This window comes from Aphelocoma coerulescens (genome assembly GCF_041296385.1).
Source record: "Aphelocoma coerulescens isolate FSJ_1873_10779 chromosome W unlocalized genomic scaffold, UR_Acoe_1.0 ChrW_unloc_scaf_1, whole genome shotgun sequence".
Lineage (NCBI taxonomy): Eukaryota > Metazoa > Chordata > Aves > Passeriformes > Corvidae > Aphelocoma > Aphelocoma coerulescens.
Window position 1 is genome coordinate 5,227,158 of NW_027184080.1, and position 21,871 is coordinate 5,249,028.

Here is a 21,871-nt window from a genome sequence, read left to right on the forward strand (position 1 = left end):
AAACAGGAACCAGCAGCTCCTTTCTCTGCAGCCTCTCTCTCCAGGCGCTGAGAGCGAACTGAACTCACACCCAGGTGAAAACAAAAGCCTGGCCAGGCCCTTTTGTCTTCTCTTAAGTACGGCCATTTGTCCGCTAGCAACATGCATATGGGAAAAAATTCCTTTAACAAGAAAAAAACTAGGACTAAACTAAAACCCCAACACTGATACAGGCGTGTTGTGTGATGAGAGCAATCCATTTGCTCTATGTGGCATTGGTGGCATCGTGGCTAGAGGGAACCTCTGCTTTGAACATCCACCCCAGCACCGGTAGTTGGGGTGCCAGGAGGAGTTGTGCCTCTGTGCCAATTACCTCTGAGGCGGCTTGTATTCCTTCATAGACTGCCAAGATTTCCTTCTCTGTTGGGGTGTAGTTGGCTTCAGACCCTCTGTAGCTTCAGCTCCAAAATTCCAGTGGTCAACCTTGAGTCTCACCTGACACATTCTGCCAAAGGCTCCAGGACAGACCATGGCTCCCGGCTGCAGAGTAGAGCACGTTCTTATCTCCGGGTCCTGTCCATACTGCGCCAAGGGCTACAGCACAAGAGATTTCCTGCTTGATCTGGGCAAAAGCTTGTTGCTCTTCAGGGCCCCAATGGAAATCGTTCTTCTTGCGGGTAGTCAGGTAAAGGGGACTCACAATCTGGCTGTACTCAGGAATATGCATCCTCCAAAAGCCTATGGCACCTAGGAAATCTTGTGTTTCTGTTGCGGGTTCCGTTTGCAACCGGGAGGAAACACCAATTTAGTGTAGTGGTTTGGCCCAAAATACTCATTACTGTTTATCTTCTGTGAGATAAGAATTAGGAGGAACGCAAAGCAGGCACCAAACTTGAAAGAATATAAAGAAGTTTATTAACAGACCTAAAAGAGGGAAAAAATATTATACCATACCTTTAGAACTCTCCTCCTCCCCCCACCTTCCTCCCTTCTCCCACTGACAATGTAAAAAGACAACCCTTGAGATGTTCAGTCTGTTTACCACTTCCATAATAACCTTGTTCAGTCCATTTAGAAAGAGAAGTCTCTTCTTGCTTGTGCTATGAAAACATTATCACAACAAGACAGCCGCCCACTTCCAAATAACTTTGTTCAGTCCATTTAGGAAGAGGTCTCTCTGCTCGCATGTAAATCCCTTCCCTAGACTTGCAGCTTTTCCCACAACTGCTTTCGAGGGTCCACTCTTGAATTCCTAGGGTATAAATTTAAGGTTGAGCCATTCAGAAACAAAATTTCTCTTCACCCATCTCTGGGAGCATTTCATCGTTAAGAACAGAGGCCCTTCTCCTTTCCTGGGAGCAAAGGGTCTTCCTCATCTTCATCTCTAGGACTATCTCTGGGAGCATCTCTAGGAACTGAGGTCTTCTCCTTTCCCATTTGGAGCAAAAGTCCTCATCACTTCCATCTCTCCCTGTCCAAACTTCTCATGAAATTACAGCAGCGTCAGCATCTGCCTATCTCAGCGCAGGTGCTTTTGCTTCTGAGTTGAACACTCCACCCCCCCATATCTTAATGAAATTACAACGGGATACTCTGATATATCATAGCTTAACAACAGAATTTCAGCTTTAAGCATCTCCTCTTTCTCTTCCCTCATGTTTTCAGCACGTCACAGCAATGAAAGGGTTAACCTCACCTCGGCCTTGTGGCTGGAATGTAGCTTATCAAAGTGGAGAGGGGGGAGAGCCAAGCCGCTCCGGCTGCCCACAGCAGTGCTGTGGGGGAAGTTCCACGGGTGGAACAGGGCTCATCGGCTCCAGGATGGCCGTGGCCCGGCCCGGCCTGGCCCGAGCAGGGCCTGGCCGGGACCACTGGCCCCCGCACGGGGCCCGCGGCCACCTGTCCCAGCACCGGAAATCAGAGAGAGCTTGGGGGGGGAGTTTGTCTATTCTTAAGAGTGGATCCCAGAGGCAGTCACAATTTTAAGTGGCTTAAAGAATTGTCCATATTCAAACTGGCCAGCTGATAGGTTCTATCAGGTCCCAGAGGAAGCTATAAGCACCCCTTTGCAAGGACATCCCTTCTGGGACTATGCTTGCTAACCTATGACAGTTTCCTTCTTGTTGGTCGGTAGAGACATTGCTGTGATCTTATTGAAGACCTCAGAGGGAATTTGACGCTGTCCATCTTGCCATTTCTCTCCCAGGAACTGGATCTCTTGAGCAGGTCCCTTGACTTTGCTCTTCTTGATGGCAAAACCAGCTTCCAGGAGAATCCAGATAATTTTCTCTCCTTTCTCAAACACTTCTGTTGTGGTGTTCCCTCACACAATGATGTCATCAATGTACTGCAAATGTTCTGGAGCCTCACCCTTTTCCAGTGCAGTCTGGATCAGTCCATGGCAGATGGTGGGACTGTGCTTCCACCCCTGGGGCAGTCGGTTCCACGTGTACTGCACACCCCTCCAGGTGAAGGCAAACTGAGGCCTACACTCTGCTGCCAGAGGAATGGAGAAAAATGCATTAGCAATGTCAATAGTGGCATACCACTTCACTGCTTTGGACTCCAGCTCATACTGGAGCTCCAACATGTCTGGCACAGCAGCGCTCAATGGTGGAGTCACTTCATTCAAAGCCACCATAGTCGAGGGGTCAATCTCCATTCTCCTTCCGATTTGCACACAGGCCAAATGGGACTATTGAAGGGTGAGTGGGTCTTGCTGATCACCCCTTGGCTCTCCAGCTCACGAATCATCTTGTGGATGGGAATCACAGCATCTCGAGTTGTCCGGTACTGTCGGCGATGCACTGTCGGGGTAGCAATTGGCACTCTTTGTTCTTCCACCTTCAGAAGGCTGACTGCAGATGGGTTTTCTGATAGCCCACGCAAAGTGTTCAATTGCTTAATGCCCTCTGTCTCCACAGCAGCAATTCCAAAAACCTACCTGAGTCCCTTTGGATTTCTGAAATACCCGTTCCGGAGGAAGTCTATGCCCAAAAATCACGGGGCCTCTGGGCCAGTCACAATGGGATGTTTCTTCCATTCATTTCCAGTCAGGGTCACCTCAGCTTCCACCAGGGTCAAGTCCTGTGATCCACCTGTCACGCCAGCAATAGAAACAGATTCTACCCCCACATGCTGCAATGGGATTATTGTACACTGTGCACCAGTGTCAACCAAGGTATCATATTTTTGTGGTTCTGATGTACCAGGCCAATGAATCCACACAGTCCAAAAAATACGGTTTTCCGTGGCCTCTACCTGGCTAGAGGCAGGGCCCCTCTAGCCCTGGTTATCCTTCTTTCCCTGGGCCCGCATCTTAGAGGTTCCTTCATGGGAATCGGACATGCCATTGTCTTTTCCATCATTTCCGGCAGTTTGGCTACCGGCAACTGGAGCTACTTCCTTTTTGGTGGAACTTCCTTTCTGAGACTTGCACTCCTTCAATTCACGCACTCGTGCTGCCCGAGCAGAAGTGGGTTGTCCACCTGTCACGATCCCCTAATGCAAGCGGGGGTCGTGATGGTTTGTTTATCGATCTCAGAGTGTAAAAGGACACACGAGATTTCAGTTTTAATCAAAACAGTGCACCTTTATTAAGTGCCCACAACACAGTAATGCAGTAGAGAAGAGAAAGAGAGAGAGGGAGAAAAACAAAGTAGAGAGGAAGAAAAAGGGAGGGGGCAATAGCTACCAACGGATGAGACCAAGTCCTCATGGTCTTCTGCCAATAGATTCGTCTTCTTGCTGTGGGGAGATCTCGGGCTCAGTTATTTCAGAAAGTCCCTTTATAGTCCTTTTCAGAAGCAAGGGGCAACTGGCCAAGAGGTGGGGAAATCTACAGCCATTGTTATGGGGCCCGTTTCTTTGGGAAACAGGTACAGGACAGGTGTACAGGACAGGTGTACGGGAGAGGTCATTCCTTTCTGCTTCAGCCCAGTCCTTCCTGCCTGGGCAGCAAGGACAGCGCAGTCCATTGCGACCTGCACTAATTTTCCTCAGGAATGCGTACCAGTTCCCAGTGGGCACACCTACAGGCAACACTTGGCAGACATCCCACCTCAGCCAGGCCAGGACTCCTATATTCAGTCTTTGTCCTCAGCGATGATCGTGAGGCAGATGAGGGATCTTCAGACCGTCTCTTACACCACCCCACCTCCTCATGTCTTCCCCACTGTCACACAGGAAATTCCACAGCTCACTTCGTGGGATGTACCTTCTCTCTGGGGAATGACCCCGGGGAAGGCACTCTTTAATCTCCTGGTGATTCTTCTCTATCTTATCTTCCATTTTCTGCACATGTGCTTCCACAGCTGCGATTATTGCATGTGTTGGGCCATGCACAGAGTCTGCATATGCTCAGAGCTTCACTGCCATATCCCGCACGGTCTCATTCGCACCGTAGTCCGGTTTCATTATTGCTAAAGCAGAAGCGTATTCTTGTGGCCCAAGTTGTATGAGTTTTCGCCACATGTATGGAATAACTCTGGCCCGGTCTGGACTCCTCAATCCTGGGTCATTTGCGAAGACAACCTCTACCACCCCTAGTTCTCTCAGGCATTGGATCCCTTGTTCTATGGTCTTCCACGGGGTTTGCTGCATGTAAAATCATCTCCGCACATATATCTTTCGCCCACGCCTGTCAAAACCCGTCTCCAAACACTGGCAGAGTCAGCCCCCCTTTTCATCACTTGGTCAATCACTGGATCATGTGACAGGGATCCCAAATGCCTCGCTTCAGCACAGTCCAGCATCACATCATCCCCTGCCGCATCCCAAATATGGACCATCCAACTTATTATGGATTCATCGGGCCGTCGGGTGTAATCCTTTCTTAGGCTGTGAAGGTCCTTTATGGACATGGACTCAGTAATGGTTTCTATGCCTGAGTCCGTTGGTGGTTTTGAGGTTCCTTCCCCTGCATCTTTTGAGGTTCCTTCCCCTGCATTATCCTCATCTTTCACTGGGCGATCAATTTTGGTTGCGTGGTTTTTTCTCGTGACAGGAGCCACTGTCAGTGGCTTAGACTCTCCATCTGGTTTGGGCTTGCTGTCTGGGGTGGCTGCAGTCTGAGTGACTGCAGGGGTGTCTGCAGGCTTTGCTGATTTATCTTCCTGCCTCTACCATTACCTGCTGCAGTGTGCGATAGGCATATGCCAAAGCCCAACATATTGCAAAGATCTTTTTCTCAGAATTTTCATTGTATTTCTTTTTCAGATATTTCCCCACCTTAGCTGGTTTCTGAATTTGTTCAGATGGGAAATCCCAAACTATCGGGTCAGAGAATTTCTTTAGGATTTGGCCAATGTTCTCCCATTCCCCACACCTCACTCAGGATTTTCCACCTCTGGCCAGGTGTCTCATCAGTCATGCTGGAAATCTGAGCTCTCATTCTAGACAAGCTGCGAGACATATGGAGGAAGCTTACCAGATTAAATACCAGGAGGGTGGTCTCTTTAACATCCAGGGGATACTGAACTGTAGATACAAAAATGCTGCTAGCAAGGATTTTCTTGCTATTTTCTAAGTCCGTGAGAGACTTTTCTCTCTCACAGAAGAGGTAGCAGGGAATGTAAACAACCAAGACACCTGCAACCTTGAAAAGTCTTGTTTATGGTATAGTAGGAAAATATTTTGACAATGGATGTTTTAGGATTTTAGCCAATCACCCCCAAGGGGTGGCTGGTCCTTTTTCCAATTAGACTATGAAGAAAAAAGTCTATAAAAGAGTTTGTAAAATAATTATATAAATCAATCTTGCTGCACAATTCCTGCCTGCTGGATCTTCTCTCCTCCTCCTCCCTATGGCTGCGGGACACGGTGATATACCCTAGGGCCCAGGCCAGCGGTAATATTTGGTGCTGCCCGATGTGATGTGCACTCTCTGACATATCCTATATGCTGCAAGCCAAGCCGAATTTCTCTAGAGGTATGCTGTTCCCCTTCTCCCCCGGGACCGGGAGGTCCGATGTGACTGAGAAATGGCGAACAACGGCTCACAAACCAACTCTGTGGTACCGGTCTGGAAAGGTGTGTTTAGTATAATGCACACCTCCATTCCTGAAAACTCAGTTTGGGAATTATTAGACTGGGCTACCTTAAAAGGGATTTCCATGGACAGAGATACTGCCCTGGACTTTTCCTTATGGCAGGAACTTGGCTGTGCTGTCCGACATGAGCTCCCGTCTGGGGAGCCAGCAGTGTTAGAATTATATCAAACCTGGCGTTTGTTATTTTTTCTGCTGACAGACCTTGACTGTCACAGCAGAGCTGGCTCGCCTATTTCGGTGATGAGTGATGGAGGAATGTCCAAGGGGGACCCCGCTGACCAGGCTTCTGGGGTAAATGATGGTGGATTCGGAAAAAACCCCCCCGGCTCCACAGGCAGAGCCTGCGCCGCCTCACCCGGCACAGTCGCAGGACTCCATGGCCCCCAGGAACCCCACACCGGCAGAGGCAGGGGTGTTGGGGCAGCGGGAGGGCGCATAGCCTGCCTTACCGCTCAGCTCGGCGGCGGCCACGGCTTATCCAGGGCTTCAAATTAGCAGGTTAGCGAATTGGATCCCCAGAGCGGCTCCTAGCTCTGTTGCGTATGCACCTGGATCTAACTTCTAGCTGGCGTAGCGCCAGGCGAGACTGCGCCGAGACTGCCTGAGTGTGGTCCGCTGCCCTCCTTGGCGCTGGACTGTTCTGCGCAGTCGCAGAACCGAGCCATCGACCTTTTAATACAGCATCTGCCTTTGCTGACAGAGTTACCGAACATATCCCGAAGGTTGGAGGACATGTTCAGCTTGCTAGAGAGGCTGCTGCTGATGCCAGGGCCACCCTGCCGTGCGGGGCGCCCCGAGCCCACGGCAGCCATGGCTCCAAACCAGGAAGCTGCACGGCCAGTGGCCAACCCGGAAGTAGCGCTGCCGCAGGAAAACCCGGAAGCGGTGGTGGCTGCAGAGCGGCAGCCAGGGGTGGCGGCGCCGAACGCTGCAGGGGAGCCAGAAACAGCAGCGGGGGGCCCGGCGCCAAGTGCGGCCGCAGAGCAAGGGCCAAGCACGGCGCCGGACACGGCTGTAGCCCCAGAGATGGCGGCAGCGTCTCCAGTACTGGTTCGGTCGGAACTGGCCGAGACGGCCTCCCATAAAGAAGCTGCTGTTCAAACTGCAGCGCAGCCAACTGCAGTCTGTACTGTCTGTTCTGGCTCTAGTGAACTTAGCCAAAGTGCCCCTCTCCGTCCATCTCTGTTCACTCCCAGCGTCCCCAAAGTTGCCTTTGCCTGATGACTCATCGTCAGGCAGTGAGGCAGATGAGGTTCTGGCCCCAGGTCGTTAGCAGCTGTGGCCACGCGGTGAAAGAAAAGGCTGCACCGGTCTCGCCCCTGGACCTTTCAGGACTGCACAGTAACAGTGCGTCCGACCCACTACAACCGCTTCTTAGAGTCAGTTAAAATGTGAGCATTGGAGGAGGGTGACTGGAGGTTATTGGAAACACTTGGAATGCCAAATCGATTTGAGGAGTCTGGGCGTAACCAGGGAGCTGCTACACTTCATCCACAGGCTGTGCCAGAAGTTCAGGATGGTAGGGATTCCCCTAAAGGGGAGATCCAAGCTTTCCCAGTGTATAAGGCTCTCCCAAATTCAGGCGAGCATGATAAGCATGAGGTAATTGCTTGGAAAGTTGCCCAGGACCTCCAATCCAAGGTGGCACAATATGGACTAGGTTCTGCTGAGGTTATGCAGATAATAAGGGTGATAAATACAGATTTGCTTTCTCCATTTGATATCAGGCACTTAGGTCAAATTCTATTTCAACCTGTACAGTTTACAGTTTTTGAGAAAACCTGGAGAAAGCTGGCCAACAAGGCTGCATTAGCGAATATGCAGCTCCCTGCTGCTGATCCTAGACAGACAGCAGGAGTGGATGCTTTGATGGGGACTGGTCCTTTCTCTGATCCCAGTCTACAGGGTAACTTGTCCTCTAGCGTTCTACAGCAAGCTGAACAGGTCGGCATGGCTGCCCTGTTGAAAACCATAGAGTTGTCTGCGCCCAGAAAGCGATATACTGAAATAGTTCAAGGCAAATCAGAGTCATTCCTCTCTTTTGTAGAGAAAGTCACTGCTTCTTTCGAGAAGCAGGTTGAGGATGACGGGTTAAGACAGTTGTTGTTAAGGCAGTTAGTGAGAGATAACACAAATGAAGAGTGCAGAAAAATCATAGATGCCTTACCAGGGGATCCTGAGGTAACAGACATGGTCGAAGCCTGTGCTAAGGTGGGAGCTGGGAACCAGAAAAGGTCTGCTTTGGCTGTGTTCCTTCAGCCTGTTCACGCATCTTCTGGTTGTGAACCAAAGCCACCAAAACAGGTGAAGAAATGGAAGCGGCCTAAGCCGAGACAAAAAGAAAACACACCGATCCCTCAGTGCAAGAGGTGTGGCAGGCCAGGGCAATGCTCGGACTATTGTAGATCCCTGACTCATGCTGATGGTCGGCCGTTGTCGGGAAACTTCCGCCGGGGTGCAAGGAGGGGGAAATGCTTTCCGATGCAGTCGCTCCCCCAGAGAGTGGCACAGGTACAGGCACAGGCCTACCCAGCCACCCTAGAGACGGCACCCAGGGATCAAACGGTTTTGACGTCCACACCGCAGCTGCCGTCGTCTTAGACTCTAGCAGTATTTATAAGAATCCCTTGGATGAATATGGACCCTTAGCCCAGGGATCCAGTGCAATGCTGGTGGGAAAACCTGATGTTGCCCATCAAGGAATCTTAGTGCACTCAGGAGTTATTGACGCTGACTTTAAAGGTCAGATTTGCACTATGGTGTCCACGCAAAAACCCCCTGTAACTATTCCTGAAAAGACCTGCCTTGCTAAATTAGTGCCTTTTAAGTCTTGTGTCACCAGGATAGAACAACAAACTCATGAAGATAACGGCAGTGGATCTACGGGACTTCCACAGTCCTTCTGGACTGCAGACATCTCTGACCAAAGGCCACAGATGACATGTACCCTGGTCGTACCGAACGCCCGTCCACCCCGGATTCAGCTTCGAGGTTTGATTGATACGGGTGCTGATGTAACTATCATCTTCTTCTCTGCATGGCCTCCCTCATGGCCTTTAGCCCAGGTGGGATCGGCCATCGCAGGAGTAGGAGGAACCACACAGAACTATTTAAGCGAACGGCCTGTGGTGGTGAAGAACTCAGAGGGGCACCCAGCTATGATTAGGCCTTATGTTACTACCACTTCCCTTAACCTTTGGGGACGGGACATGTTGGCAGCTTGGGGCGTACAGATTGGGACAAATTTTTAGCAGGGGTCACTGTGCATAAGGGCGCACAGTATCCTACACTGCCTTTGCAGTGGTTGACTCACACACCAATCTTTGAGCCGAAGTGGCCCCTACCAAAAGAGAAGTTAGATGCCCTTCATCAGCTGGTTCAGGAACAGTTACAACAAGGGCACCTTGAACCTTCTACTAGCCCCTGGAACACTCCTGTTTTCGTAATTAAGAAGAAATCAGGGAAATGGAGATTATTGCCGGACCTCCGGAAAGTTAATGCAGTAATGGAAGGTATGGGGGCATTGCAGCCTGGCATGCCCTCTCCCACCATGATTCCTATGGGGTGGGACATCCTGATCATTGATTTAAAGGATTGTTTTTTTACAATTCCTTTGCATCCTGATGAGAAACCAAAATTTGCCTTTACTGTGCCTGCCATTAACAATGCTGAACCTGCTAAGAGATACCAATGGAAGGTCCTCCCTCAAGGGATGAGGAACAGCCCAATTATCTGTCAGTGGTATGTCGCCCAAGCTTTAGCCGGAGTTCACAAGCAGTTTCCTGATGCATGCTGCTACCACTACTTGGATGATATCCTGGTGGCAGCGTCCACTTGGGATGAGCTGCTGAGAATACAGCCTCAGCTGCTCGCTGCTCTGCATGCCTATGGATTAGAGGTAGCTCCGGAGAAAGTTCAACAACATCCTCCTTGGAAATATTTAGGAGTGGAAATTTTGGACCAAACTATCCAACGCCAGGAGGTGCAATTCCTGGATTCGGTTAAAACCTTGAATGATGTTCAGAAGCTGTTGGGTGTTATCAATTGGTTACGACCTCATTTAGGTCTAACTGCAAAGCACAACTTTCCCTGCTTTTTAATACATTAAAAGGGGATCCTGATCTGAATTCACCTCTGGAGTTGACTCTGGAAGTGCAGCGAGCGCTGCAGGAGGTCCAACGGGCTGTTTCCGCCCGTCAGGTTTATCGAGTGGATCCCTCCATTGCTATCACTGTTTTCATTACTATTCCAGACCTCCATCCTACAGGTAAGACTGGCCAGTGGAATGCACAATGTCCTGATCCTTTGCATATCCTAGAATGGGTCTTTTTGCCTCACCAGCCGAAAAGGACTGTGACCACAGTGTTTGAATTGGTCGCTTCTCTGATAATCAAATGCCATCAACGGTGTTTGCAACTGATGGCTGCAGACCCTGCAGTAATTGTCATTCTGATCTCAAAGGAATACTTTGAGTGGAGCCTCATCCATAGTGCTCCTTTGCAAAGTGCGCTGCAAAACTTTTCAGGGCAGATCACTTAGCATCTGCCCAGCCATAAATTACTGCAGTTGGCAAAATCGACCGTGCTTTCCTTGCGGCCGAGAAACAGCCGAGTGCCAGTGCAAGGACCCACCGTCTTTACGGATGGTTCAGGGAAAACTGGGAAAGCCATTGTTACCTGGAAGGAGGGATCGGAATGGCAGGTGCTGAAGGAACACGAGTCAGACTCTGCTCAGTGAGCTGAATTAAGGGCTGTTACCATGGCTTTTGAACGATTCTCACAGGAACCTTTGAATTTGGTTACTGACTCTGCTTATGTAGCAGATATCACCCAACGCTTAGATTGTTCACTTCTGAAAGAGGTGAACAATGTGGCTCTGTTTTCACTGTTGCAAACCTTGTGGTCTGTAATTCAGTCTCAAGTGCATCCGTATTACATTCTGCACATTCAAAGCCACACCAATTTACCAGGTTTTCTAACGGAAGGCAATACCAGGGCTGACATGCTGGCCAAGCCTGCGTGGGTAGGGCCTCAGCCTGACAAAATTGCACAAGCCAAGGCATCTCACGGTTTTGTTGGGGTCCCTCCCCCGCGCCATGTAGCCCTGAGGGAGGCACGGGGTTTCCCTGCCCCTGCTCAGCCTCGTTCCCCATTGGTTGGTTTGTGTTCCCCTGCGCGGGCAAAGCAGCTCGGGCCCCGACTGTAAGAGTCCCTCAGCAGAGCCCGGCCATGCGGCTGGGGAAATAAACATCTCTGAAACATCTAGCAAGAATCCGTCCATATATATTTGTTTCTTTTCCACGGGACTCCTGGTTTGATATAGGCGTGTTGCAGTATCCCCACTGTAACATAATGGTGGTAAATTGCGAGCAGAACGATCCCCGATCCCTAAGCGACTTTGTGTGAGTAAACCCTGGAAACTTTGGATTCTTCTTCTCGGTTTTGTTTTGCTATTCCATATCTAAACTATGGAGGAACCGTGGGAAGACTCTTGGCTTTCAGAGCCGCATATGGACATTTATCTTAAACTTAAAAAGATTCTTGAACAACGATTTGTAAATTTTAGCTTGATTCAAGCTCAGAAAGAACTGAAACACTTCCTGGCATGGTTGTTTAAGAACTTTTTCTATGTTTCTTGGGATCTAATTCTTACCAAGAGCTCTTGGAAGACCGTTTGGACCCAGTTAATATTTGAGTCAAAATATATGCCGATGGAAGAATATTTTCGTGAATATTATTTAATAACCGAGACTGTTGAGCAATGTCAGCTGTGTCCTGGCGAAGAGAAGCCTGGCTCAGGGACCGTGCGGCCTCGGCCACGTGCACCGAGCGCTCTGCGAGCCGCAGCGAGACGGTTCCCGTGCGGGGGCGGAGCCACGCGGGCCGCAGTGTCAGTGGCGGAGCGAGGCGCGGCAGGAACGGCGCGGCCCGGCAGTGCCCGCACGGCCCCGCGCAGCGCGTGGTGGAGCGAGCCCCGTGAGCGCCCGAACGAGAGGGGCGGCGCGCGGGCGGCGGCTGGCAGCGGCAGAGTGGAGCTGTGCCCAGCCGAAACGCGCGCTGGAGCGGGGCACGGGGGGGTCATCGCTTGGGGGCCTGGCCGAGATGCAGCGCCTGGCAGTGGCAACGCAGCTGCGAGCAGAGGAGGCGACGCACGGAGAACGGAGCGGGGCGGCCCGGCCCGGCCCGCGCGGCCCCGAACGCGACCCCGGGAAAAGGGCGCCGATAATTCCAACACGGGAGCGACCGAAAGAGAGAGCAAAGACACAGCGAGACAGAAAACAGCAGCCACTCGGAAAAAGGAAAAGACCATGGTAGCTAAGATCTTAGGGACAGTGAAATGGTATAATGTTAAACAAAATTATGGTTTTATAACAAGATGTGATAACCAGCAAGACATATTCGTGCATAGAACTGCTATTAAAAAGAATAACCCTGAAAAATGCATCCCAAGCTTGGGAGATGGGGAGGTGGTGGAATTCAAAATCATACAAGGTAGAAAAGGGTTACAAGCGTCGCAGGTCACTGGGCCTGATGGTGTTCCTGTAAAAGGCAGTATATATGCAAAAAATCGTAGTCATGTTAGACAATATCTCCATTGTAAACCCCCCCTACAGTCTCCCTTTCCTAATCCCACCTTTCCCTTTTACCCTATGTCCTATTACCCCCAGTGTATTCCCAATCTGTTTTTTCATCCATGGTTTCCCTCACAAACCCCTGCCTTTGCCAATTGTTTCCCCAAAAATCCCTTTCCGATGCCGATGGGGGGATGAAAAGGGGGAGGAAAGAAATTAAACCCTCTCCTGCCTCAGTTTCCCCACAGGCATGCCCAGAGAGTTCTGTCTCCCTTCTGTCAGCCCTGAGATGTTCCACAGAATTTGTTTGGACATTTAAAGACTCAGGAGGGTGGCTTGTTTTGTTTTGAAACTGTTCTTGTTATGTTTATCCAATTGTCTTCATTCTCCTTTTATTAAAATAAAACGGGTGAGATGTTGGGGTCCCTCCCCCGCGCCATGTAGCCCTGAGGGAGGCACGGGGTTTCCCTGCCCCTGCTCAGCCTCGTTCCCCATTGGTTGGTTTGTGTTCCCCTGCGCGGGCAAAGCAGCTCGGGCCCCGACTGTAAGAGTCCCTCAGCAGAGCCCGGCCATGCGGCTGGGGAAATAAACATCTCTGAAACATCTAGCAAGAATCCGTCCATATATATTTGTTTCTTTTCCACGGGACTCCTGGTTTGGTACTGGCGTGTTGCAGTATCCCCACTGTAACACGGTTTCTTCCATCAAAGTGCACATACCCTGCAGAAGCAGTTTCATTTAACGCCAACCGAAACACGCGACATTGTCAGCGCTTGTAAACCCCAGAGTGCTAAAATCCTTGCAGATTTGGCAAACGGATGTAACTCACATCCCAGAATTTGGTCGGCTGAAATATGTGCACGTGTCTATTGACACTTTCTCCTCGGCTATGTGGGCTACTGCTCACACTGGGGAGAAGGGCTGTGATGTCATTGCCCATTGGAAATTGGCTTTCTCAGTCCTGGGCGTGCCAGCTTCTGTGAAAACCGATAATGGTCCTGCCTACCCCTCGGAGAAGACGCGGCAGTTTTTACACCTATGGGGTGTAGACCATACCTTTGGTATCCCACATTCTCCTACTGGCCAAGCCATTGTCGAACGCGCTCATGGTACCTTGAAACGTGTTTTGGACAAACAGAAAAGGGGAATGCATGGAGAAGCCCCACAGAGCTGACTAGCAAAAGCTTTGTATACAATTAATCACCTTACAGTACCACAAAATTCAAATAATCCTGTTATTCTGAATCATTTTCTCTCATTGCAGTCTGCAGGTGAGAGCCAGCTGCCCCGGGAAAAAGTCTGGGTGCAGAATTTACTCACTAACCAGTGGGAAGGCCCTCATGAGCTCTCATCGTTTGGGGTCGTGGGTATGCTTGTGTTTCCACAGATACTGGGGTACGGTGGCTACCTTCAAAATGCATTCGCCCTGACCTACGGCTCCAGAGGCAGAACAGGCAACCTCCAAATGATGACCAGAACGCCAACCATCCAAATGGCGACCAGAATGTAGATCATCAGTCTAATGACTCTTCTGATGATGACCAGGATGTCAACCATCAGGCAGATGGTCCTTCTACAAGCAGAGAGTGGGATGGTCCTTCCACAAGCAGAGACTGAACTTTAAATTTCTTGTTATGGAGTCAGATAGTTAAAGCCTTAAGGACATATTTAGAATTAATAACTGATGTCGATTTCTATTTAGGATTAATAGTAGAGTTGTTTTCTTATCAAACAAAAAGGGGGAATTGTAGGTACTAAAATGCTACTAGCAAGGATTTTCTTGCTATTTTCTAAGTCCGTGAGAGACTTTTCTCTCTCACAGAAGAGGTAGCAGGGAATGTAAACAACCAAGCCACCTGCAACCTTGAAAAGTCTTGTGTATGGTATAGTAGGAAAATATTTTGACAATGGATGTTTTAGGATTTTAGCCAATCACCCCAAGGGGTGGCTTATCCTTTGTCCAATTAGACTAGGAAGAAAAAAGTCTATAAAAGAGTTTGCAAAATGATTAAATGGATCAATCTTGCTGCACAATTCCTGCCTGCTGGATCTTCTCTCCTCCTCCTCCCTATGGCTGCGGGACACGGTGATATACCCTAGGGCTTAGGCCTGTGGTAGTACTGAACATTCTCAAAAGATAACCTATCAAATTTAAAGGGAAGGGAAACCCCGTCTCCTCCTCTTGTAACAATCTGGGTGGAATTACTAATAAATTCCAAAAACAGGCTACTGAAGCTAGGACTGGGGTTAGGATGGAGAAAGCACTTATCATACACACTTCGAACAGCTGCCTGTACCTCTGTTAACTTCTTATAAATCATTATCACTGAGCACATGAAGATTGAAATCCTGATTCATCTCCCTTCTCTGTAAAATCTACATATCAGGGACAAGATTGGAGCAAGTTGTGGGTAGGCAAACAACCCTAGGGACCAAAAAAACACCAGTACCTCAATGAAGCCTAAGGACCAGAAAGACATGAGTACATCAAGCCAGAGAGACATTATGAATTCAACCAACATGGTGACTACTTTACCCCAACACAGAATAAGTAAATTCAAACCAAAATGTAATTAGCACAGTTTTTTTCACTTTCCTTCGAGCCACGCAGTTGGGTGCCACTAAATTTGTTCCGGTTTGTCCAAATTTAGAAATATATCCTCTGAGAGAAGGCAGGTCACCACCCCTCCCCCCACCAGGTTCGGGGAAAATAAATTTTCCTCAAAGGAAAGTGAAAGAGATAAAAACTATTTATTTAACAAACACACAGGAAAAGGATAATAATGCTAAATAATAAAATCTCTCGCTGTGGAGAAAAAACCTCGGAAAGTGTTCGAGTCCTCCCTTTGGTCTCCTCGGAGCTGGGGCTTGGCCCAGGGCCAGGCCCTCTGTGCTTGATGGAAAGTCCTCCCGATGTGTTCTAATATTGAAGCAGTCCAGTGGAAAAGGGAAAAAATCCAAAATTCCTGGGAAGGAAAAAAAATTCAACTCTCAGTCTCTCTCCGGAGAAAAAGAAGCTGAACAACTGGCCAAAAAACTGACTCGGGAAACAGCAAGCCGGGTGCTTCTTCCCTCCCCTGCCGCAGCTGGGCAAAAGTTGCTATCTCTGTGTGACCTTGAACAAGCTGCAAACTGCTTTGAAAAAGTTTTGCTCAGTTTTTCCTTCCCCCTCTTAGGCTCAATTTAGAGGCATAGAAAGGCACCAAGTTAATTTCTGGGCATAGGGCAGCGATATGGGATACACATCATAAAGTCACCCCAAGACACTCATATTTTTCCAGTCAGCAGGAGTGAGAATATAGGCAGAACTTAATGTCTGTAAATATGTAATGAGTTGTTCAGACGTTGCACCCGTGTCTTGTGCCAGCCTGCGCAACTCCTTCAGAACAGAGTACTCTACATCTTTATAGGATGGAGGCCTGGCCTGCTCGTCGACCACTGGGTATGCAGTTAGATATGGGGGGACTCTGTCTCGATCATGTGTGGGGTACAGTTGCTGTACTGCCTGGGCATTATAAGATGCCGTGTCTGAATAGCTATTCAAAGCAACAGTCTGCGGAGGGGCAGTGGAGCTGGCCGGCAACTCCTGGCATGGCCTAGGCGGGGGGGGCCGCTTGGCCCAGGGGCCCACATGGGAGAGGGGTAGCTGCAGCATTCTAGAGGCCCTGCGAGGGCGGGGGACTAAGTCGGAGAGGCCTTGATATTCACCACGGCTGTAGGGATGGCCACATCCAAGGCCGGGAGGCCACAGTTGGCGGCAGAGATTGGCAGAAGTGAAGTAGCCATGGAGGGGGCTGGTGAAGCAGCCGTAGCGGGGGCTGGTGACACAGCTGTAGGGGGGGCATGTGCCAAGATGGCTGGTGGCGAAAGAGAAGGCATTGCGGGAGAAGCCGTGGGCAGTGCAGAGGCCGTAGGAGAGGTGGGCGGTGCAGAGGCCGTAGGAGAGGTGGGTGGTGCAGAGACGGGGCCAGGAGGGCCAGGCAGCACAGAGGCTGTGGGAGGAGTAGGCAGCACAGAGGTGGGGTTGGGTGGGGCGGAGGTGGGGAGGGCGGGTGGTGAGGGAGCTCTAGGACCCAGGGGAGACTGGAATGAGGCCGGAGAGAGGTTCCCAGGATAGCGGGGCTGCCAAACCTGCGTTGGATTTTGTAAGAGCTGACATTATAATTCCCCAAGTCGCGAGATGCCTGGATGCACAGATGTCACTCGCACTTGCAAGATAGAAAAGTTTTTGCCCAACCGTTTGCCAAGCATCTAAGTAACAAATTCTGGCTAGTAAGAGATCTTTGATATGCGTAGAAAGGCAATCTAGGAAAGAAAGTAATTTAGCATCGGAAACGTCTCTGTTCTGCCTTCGTTAAAGCTGCCGCACAGTCTCTAGGGTCTGTTTCTGCTCAAGAGACAGCTTAGTACCCATTATTAATTGCAGTTCACCTCAAAGTGTCGAATGCCAAGTTTGATAAGGTGAAGCTGAGAGTTCGCTTGGGTTGTCTAAGCGTGCTGCCTGGGTTTGCCGCCGGAGCTCACCGCCAGAGTTCACTGTAGGGATGCGCTGCCTGGAGCCACTGCCAGAGTCCTTCGCACGGGCTTGGGCACTGCCTGGGGCCGCTGTGGGGGGTCCGCGGGAATCGGTGCAGGTCGCGGGCTGGGGCCGCTCCTGGGGCCCAGGGGCTTTGGTCCTGGGCAAGGTCCACTCTTCGTCGTAGGGTAGTTTTCTGCATTCGGGCGCCAGATGTAACGATATGGAGCGGCGAGGAGTCCCCAGGCAGGTGCAAAGGAGGAACTTTATTTACAAAAAACCTGGCCTTTTTATGCTGTTAGTCAGTTGTTAGTTTACATAGTTTTAAGGCACAACAAACCAAATTTAACCAACCACCATACACCATGGTGCGGGCACGAGACATTCACGCAGCAAGCCTCACTTCCTCTATTCTAGCTGAGTCATTCTTCCACAGTCCATTTCTACTTAGGCTAAGTAACAGGCCGGAGCCATGATTTTACCAGGCCTTCCCTTTACAAAGCTTTACCTATCGGTCACAGGTAACACCATCCCTGAACTGGGAAATGGTATGGCAGACAAAACAGCAAAGGCAGTGGCTAGTGGGGTTCAGGTTCAAGCCCTAGTTTTAATCCCTTCTAGAATCCTTATGGGTGAAAAACCCCCACCATACGACACTGATGATTTAAATTGGATACAAGAAGAAAAGCGACAAATAGGAACAGATGGGTGGGCTAGAATAAAGGATCTCATAGTCATACCCAGAAAATTGTTAAAATTATTTATCCAAAACAAACATTCTAAGACACATTGGGGAGTTGATGCTTTACATAACCTCTTAAAGGACAAAGTGATAGCATCGAAATTAAAGGAGAATCGAAGACATAACTTCCACTTGTGAAATCTGTCTTAACCCCAGTATGTTACAGCGGGGATACTGTAACACGCCTATATCAAACCAGGAGTCCCGTGGAAAGGAAATATATATGTGGACAGATTCTTGGTAGATGTTTCAGAGATGTTTATTTCTCCAGCCCCATGGCCGGAGCTCTGCCGAGGAACTCTCACAGTCTGGACTCAGGGTCCTTGCCCGCCCAGGGAAACACAAACCAACCAATGGGGAATGAGGCTGACCAGGGGCTCGGGAAACCCCGTGTCTGTGCCCTCAGGGCCCCTCTCCCAGGGCTACATGGCAGGGGGGAGGAGGCCCCAACACCAATACCACTGGTAGGCTAAACACAAGGACTGTCCCTAAAGGAGTTTTACCAGGGGATGTGTGGCAAATTGACTTTTCTGAATTACCTAGAAAAGAGGCATACAAGTATATTTTAGTCCTCACAGACACTTTTTCAGGTTGGCCAGAAGCTTTCCCTTGTACAAGAAATAAAACTAGAGAAGTTGTTAAAGCTTTAGTACAAGAAATTATTCCACAATTTGGGGTACCCAGTGTTATGAATGGATGATGTAGGTTTAAATCAGCTCTTGCCTTTGCCCAGGCCTCTGGCAGCAGGCAGTTGTGTTATTGAGGTGTCCAGCACCCCAAAGATCCACTCTTATTTGCAAGTTCTTTAATAATGGCTAATTCGGTCTATTATAAAATGAATTATTTATCAATAGACACAAAACTAACAGACATAAGACTTAAAACAGACTATTACTACACAGGGATAAGACAAAAAGGGAATACTAATATTATACATGCAGCATTAAAGGTACCATTAAATTTACAGCTAGCTAAGAAATAGTATAACTTAGGATCCAATTTTTCTTACCATCCAATCTTGATGGAGTACACATCGAAAAATCCTCTCTCTAAATTCCCAGGAAAGTGACCTCAGAGCTACATCCAGCTTTGGGGAGAAATCTTCTCACACATTCCCAAAGAAGTGTGTAAGAGAGTTCTGCTCTATGATAATTTGTGTGGGCTTTTATAGACATAAGAACCATGTCTTTTGGTCGTCGATGTTTATTTTTCTTTATCTCTTTCCACATCTGCTCTCATACCAAGATGTGTACTGGGGCTTGGTCTCAGACTCTCAGGAGCCTGGAGATGATCTCCTGCTGGGCTCTCTGGCTTCTTGCTGGGCTATTAATCTGGACTGAGTTATCTCTTCCAAATGCCCCAGCCTTGAAAGAGGGAGGACGTCCTGCCACACCCAGGGAAATTAATTCTGATAGGGGATCACACTTTGTAGCCCAGGAAGTGCAGGGAGTTGTTGCTGCCTGCCCGAAGGGCCGCCCGGCCCCGGGACCTGCCCAGGCATGTCCGGACTTGTCTCTGCCATGTGCTCTGAATCCCCTTTGTTCCAAGCACAGGTAGAATTTGAAAGTAGCACGGACCCCCCCCGAAACAGAGTCCGATTGGCTGGTTACCACGGGTCCACCCCCTGCTCTCCCCGTTGCCCTCCCCCAAATAAAGGTGGCTGATCGCAGCTGGCCCGTCCTCGTTTCTCCTGCTTCTCCCTTCTGTGAACAGATTCTCTCGTCCCTCCTGGGACAGGAGGAATAAAGAAAACAGGAATACAGGCACAGAGTCGGGGCTATATTTCTACCTCTTTGCTTCTGCTTATGAGGATAGCCTAACAGCTATCACTTGCCGTGTTTCGGAGCTACCGAGCCGCTGGATCGCCTGTGCCGTCTCTCCAGGCAGCTCGAGGCATTCCAGGGCATAGAACGGTGAGTCTGCCGACTGAGCAAGAAGTGAATTCTCGTCAAATGGCACCCAACGTGCTATCTCGGAACCACAGTTCTAGAGAGACTTTTTAGGGTGTCCCGGCAAGCCACATGTCAGCCAGAGTGAACCCTGTGCATGCAGTGCCAGCACTCTGCAGCCCTGCTGTTGCTTTTTGCACAGTAGTGAGCTTAGAGCACCAGCCAAAGCCCCCCCCCCCCCCACGCCACATGGCATGGGAATGGCTGAACAGCAGAGGACCCACTTTGCTGATTTTTTTCCTCCGGACCTGCTTTCCTGTAGTAAATTCAAGGCTTTGGTGAGTATTTCCCCACTGGCTTAGGGGCTTGTGTCTTATACCTGGTTTCGGTGCAATTTTTTTTCTTTTTTTCCATTTTTTCGCGATTTGGGGCTGAGGAAGTGGTGTTGCTTTTATAATGAGATCTGAAGTCTCTGCACACCACAAAGAAATATATTACCAAGTTCAGAGTTACCTTTCTTGTACTGGGCATAAATATCCTAAAAGTTTAGTTCAATCTTTTGTGCACTGGTGTTTTCAGTACTTTCCTCAGCAAACCTCCAAAGACATAAGGTCTTCTGAGTTTTGGGATGGTGTCGAGAGAAAGCTTTCCTCTCTCAGGCGCTCAGGAAACGAAACAGTTTCAAAATTCTTTCCTCTTCTGCTACTAACTTACACTTTGCCAAAGAAGAACGCAGTACAGGAAAAGCCACTGCAAAAACTCCCAGTCTACTCCCTTATACTTTCTCCTAACACCCGTGTCCCTGATCCCGCTTCCCCTACGCTGGAAAACACGGCTGGAGCAGCCTGCTCTTCAGCATAGGAGAGCTATCGACCTCCTGGCCCACCCATGTCTCCTCAGCACCCTGCCTTGGACGGGATTCCGGAGCCTGTCCTGGGAACTTTCCAATCCCTTTTCTCCACTCCCTTGTCTCCAGTTTCTAGTCCACATGTTGTAAGTGCGTGAAAAAAGCCCTTTTCTTTAGCGGGGGGGGGGGGGGGGGGGGGGGGGGGGATTCCGAGTGCAGGGGAGCCGGCCAGAGTCACGATACAAACACCGATACGATTTGAGCATCGTGCTCCCCTTTATTATTTACTTACACCAACTTATATCTACTTTACAAAGATTCACGCCCTATTCCCACGGGACAGCTTCTAAGCAGCGGGGGAGCCAACCAGTGTGTAACTTTGCAAGTATTTTCAAGGCTGCCTGCTGCCAGGTGTCTTTCAAGCCTGTCTGCAGCATGAGGCCCCTTCAGGGGTTCTTCCCTAGCAACCCTGGGGTGCCCAGACTGTCCTGGGGTATCATATGGCCCTGTTCCATGAGGAATCCCTCTACACTTTTCCCCTGATCTCTTTGTTCCCAGGAACAGCAATAGCCATGTGCTTGTAGCGTGGGAAAAACCTCCCCCCCCAAACCCCTTTTCCCTGAGTCTATCTGTTTCCAACAATTGCGGAGGCCATGTGGCCTCATCTCCGAACTACACCTCCCACAATCCCTTTCACCTCCATCCCACAAATCCCTTCTTGTCTCCATCCCCTCCCATGCCTGCATCGAAACCTATCCCCGCCCTCACGGTGTCGTGTTTCACCCCTCCCTCACTTCCCGCCGACGAGGCGGGAACTGCTCCCACCCCTGAGGGTAGCACCCCCCCCCCTCTGCCCACAACCCCGCCCCAACCCCTCACTTCCTCCTGCTGCCTCCACTCCTCAACTCTTTGCCCATAACCCCACCCCCCAACCCCTCCCCTCCTACTGCTGCCTCTGCCCCTGCACTCCCTGTTCCCCCTCCCCGCCCCTGTTTGCCACTGTCCAGCCCCATGTTCCCACGGTCATGTGACTACCCCTTTACATCCAGGAACCCATGGCTACCAGGAAGTGCGTCCAGCTGCTACTACTCTCCCTCGTAGTAGCACAGGAGCTAATCCTAGCTGGACTCCTTTCCCATATTCCAATATCAAAGATTTGTGCAAGGAAATTAAGGAGTTTGGGATGCATAGTCACTATTTTAAAAGCCTGTTAAGTGCTACCTTTTACACGCATCTGTTAGTGCCTCATGATTTGATTACAATAATGCAATCCCTTC